Source organism: Oncorhynchus masou, unplaced genomic scaffold, assembly GCF_036934945.1.
Source record: "Oncorhynchus masou masou isolate Uvic2021 unplaced genomic scaffold, UVic_Omas_1.1 unplaced_scaffold_15130, whole genome shotgun sequence".
NCBI classification, from domain to species: Eukaryota; Metazoa; Chordata; class Actinopteri; order Salmoniformes; family Salmonidae; genus Oncorhynchus; species Oncorhynchus masou.
The window spans coordinates 1-4,003 of record NW_027005152.1 but is presented as its reverse complement, the minus strand read 5'-3'; the positions used below and the strand labels follow the sequence as shown (position 1 = coordinate 4,003).

At 43.5% G+C, this 4,003-nt stretch overlaps 1 pseudogene; it reads left to right on the top strand.

Moving 5' to 3' along the window:
- Window positions 1-454: 454 nt before the first annotated feature.
- LOC135531104 (5.8S ribosomal RNA) lies at window positions 455-610 on the top strand (annotated as a pseudogene).
- The last annotated feature ends 3,393 nt before the right edge of the window (window positions 611-4,003 follow it).

The following is a 4,003-nucleotide window of genomic DNA, read 5'->3' as shown; positions in this document are numbered from 1 at the left end:
GTCCTAGCCCGCTTCCCCGCTTCCTCCCTTTTGCCTGGGATGTGCCCGACTGGCTCCATCCCCTTTCCCCATTAGCCACGGCTGCATGACTCACCTATGGGCGGGTGGAGAGGCCGCTGCCGGCGGGGACTGGGGTGTCCGGTGAACCGGGACTTCCCAAAATGGTCCAACATCTTATAAGCGGCTTGTTTACCGCCCAGTATCCTCGCGCGGCACTGGGAACCAAGTCAACTTCTCTGCGCCCGGCGTAGGTTGGGGTTTAATGTCTGTGCGGCTTCACCGGCGCTTCCGCGCGACGACGCAGTACAGCTCCCGGAAGCCTCCCTATTGTAAAACCTTTTTGTCTTCCCGAGCTTGGCCTGCGCTCTGACTAGTGCGGGGGGAAAAAGGAGGGCAACCTCCCAATCTCCGCTCTGTCATTAGCCTCTGCGTGTTTATAAAAAAATAAGAGTACAACTCTTAGCGGTGGATCACTCGGCTCGGCGTCGATGAAGAACGCAGCTATTGCGAGAACTAATGTGAATTGCAGGACACATTGATCATTGACACTTCGAACGCACTCCTTGCGGCCCCAGGTTCCGCCTTTGACAAACTATATACTGAGGAGTTTCAAACTAAAGCCTCACATATGGCTGGTGGGATCCTTCAGTCAGGGTTGATTGGCATTGTAAATACCAGCCTTGATGGTAGAAGTGCAGACATTTGTGCAGAGTCCAGTAATGATGGTGATGATAGAGATGTCAAAATCCTTCAGAAGAGTGGTACTCCACCTTTGTTCACCTCTTCTCTGCACACCAATTCTGCAGCATCCAACATCATCATAAGCATCACTAAAGACCTTAATAGCTTCACCCAGATGACTAAAATGTCTGATGCTTCAGTGTCTGGCCAGTTAGAGAGATCCCCTGTCAGCTTCAACCCTTCCTGTCAGTGTTCACAATGGTGCCAATGTGAAAGGAAAGATAATTTGGCCAGGCACTGTTAACCTGTTCAACAATGTGTTCACCAAGGTCAAGGACTTTTTTGCCCAGCAACAACCGGTCCTCCTAGACAATGTGGTTGAGGCCCCCAAACATTCCAAATCCATATGCAGAACAGCTACTTCTACAAAAATGACTTACAGTGAACATGAAGGCAGCCAGACCAGCATGGTAAATTATTCCAAAGCCTTAATTAGTCAGACTCTATGTTAACCCTTGGCGAAGTCCTAGCTCTCAGGCACCTGCGCAAGCACATGGACACTCACTCAAACACTGTCCCCAAGTCCTCACAAGTTACAATAGATACCCTAGTTAGCGAGCTTTGTGAACCTTGATAACATAAATCTTTATATTATCCACATTCTAACAAACTTATGCATAACAGTACATTGTGTAACATTACCGTGGTTTTATATTGAACAATTTCGGAGCCAAGGACAACATACCTTTCAAGCCGAAGGGCAGGCAAAAAAGAACAATAAGGGGGTACGGAAATACATTTAACCCGCGATTGTCAGAGATTCTGTCATGCATAGGTGTATAGGTGGCAGGGAAGTCAGGCGCAGGAGAGTCAAACGGAGTGTAAATGGAGTCTTTTAATAAAGTTCACGGAGTGTGCTCCATAACACTAAAATGTACATAAACAAACAAACAAACATGGGTACGAGGACCCGACGCGCAACTATACAACATCAAACTATACTGACAATAAAACAATCTCTGACAAAGACATGAGGGGAAACAGAGGGTTAAATACACAACAGGTAATGAATGGGATTGAAAACAGGTGTTTGGGAAGACAAGACAAAACCAATGGAAAATGAAAAAATGATCATTGATGGCAAGAAGACCGGTGACGTCGAACGCCGAGTACCGCCCGAACAAGGAGAGGCAACAACTTCGGTAGAAGTCGTGACAGCGATGGGCCAAACCAAAATATACAAAACTTTTACAGTCACATGTATGTACCCCCCCCCCCCCTTAAATGATTTAGATGCACTATTGTAAAGTGGCTGTTCCACTGGATGTCAGAAGGTGAATTCACCAATTTGTAAGTTGCTCTGGATAAGAGCGTCTGCTAAATGACTTAAATGTAAATGTAAAATGTAAATGTACAATATTGATACGAAAAAGTGTTTGTACACTTTAGCTATGCAGCTGTAATTACATTGTAAAAAATACACTGAATTATTAGTATTATTATCAAATTATTAACATCCCCTCTTGACCTGGCCAATTTGAATTGGTCCTTGTGTGCAATTTGGTGCATAATCTAGGGGAACAACATCACACTGCTACACCTATACAAATCTATCGACCACATCCATTTAAAGCAATGATTGTCAATTGAAAATGTGGTTGTTGTGTTATCCTGTTGTGCGCCTTGAATGTCAGTCCTCTTAAACACATTATTACAATATTTCCAAGCTCTGAATTGACACAAGGAACACCTTTGCAAAGATATTCGGTTAAAAATAAGAGTATGAATGACAATACACATATGACTTGTAATTGTATGCATAATAGTGTAGTAAACAGTATCGCTCAGCGTGGGAACTTTTGAGGTTTGTAAAGTATTCGTTATACAGTGCCTTGCGAAAGTATTCGGCCCCCTTGAACTTTGCGACCTTTTGCCACATTTCAGGCTTCAAACATAAAGATATAAAACTGTATTTTTTGTGAAGAATCAACAACAAGTGGGACACAATCATGAAGTGGAACGACATTTATTGGATATTTCAAACTTCTTTAACAAATCAAAAACTGAAAAATTGGGCGTGCAAAATTATTCAGCCCCTTTAAGTTAATACTTTGTAGCGCCACCTTTTGCTGCGATTACAGCTGTAAGTCGCTTGGGGTATGTCTCTATCAGTTTTGCACATCGAGAGACTGACATTTTTTCCCATTCCTCCTTGCAAAACAGCTCGAGCTCAGTGAGGTTGGATGGAGAGCATTTGTGAACAGCAGTTTTCAGTTCTTTCCACAGATTCTCGATTAGATTCAGGTCTGGACTTTGACTTGGCCATTCTAACACCTGGATATGTTTATTTTTGAACCATTCCATTGTAGATTTTGCTTTATGTTTTGGATCATTGTCTTGTTGGAAGACAAATCTCCGTCCCAGTCTCAGGTCTTTTGCAGACTCCATCAGGTTTTCTTCCAGAATGGTCCTGTATTTGGCTCCATCCATCTTCCCATCAATTTTAACCATCTTCCCTGTCCCTGCTGAAGAAAAGCAGGCCCAAACCATGATGCTGCCACCACCATGTTTGACAGTGGGTATGGTGTGTTCAGGGTGATGAGCTGTGTTGCTTTTACGCCAAACATAACGTTTTGCATTGTTGCCAAAAAGTTCAATTTTGGTTTCATCTGACCAGAGCACCTTCTTCCACATGTTTGGTGTGTCTCCCAGGTGGCTTGTGGCAAACTTTAAACAACACTTTTTATGGATATCTTTAAGAAATGGCTTTCTTCTTGCCACTCTTCCATAAAGGCCAGATTTGTGCAATATACGACTGATTTGTTGTCCTATGGACAGAGTCTCCCCACCTCAGCTGTAGATCTCTGCAGTTCATCCAGAGTGATCATGGGCCTCTTGGCTGCATCTCTGATCAGTCTTCTCCTTGTATGAGCTGAAAGTTTAGAGGGACGGCCAGGTCTTGGTAGATTTGCAGTGGTCTGATACTCCTTCCATTTCAATATTATCGCTTGCACAGTGCTCCTTGGGATGTTTAAAGCTTGGGAAATCTTTTTGTATCCAAATCCGGCTTTAAACTTCTTCACAACAGTATCTCGGACCTGCCTGGTGTGTTCCTTGTTCTTCATGATGCTCTCTGCACTTTTAACGGACCTCTGAGACTATCACAGTGCAGGTGCATTTTATACGGAGACTTGATTACACACAGGTGGATTGTATTTATCATCATTAGTCATTTAGGTCAACATTGGATCATTCAGAGATCCTCACTGAACTTCTGGAGAGAGTTTGCTGCACTGAAAGTAAAGGGGCTGAATAATTTTGC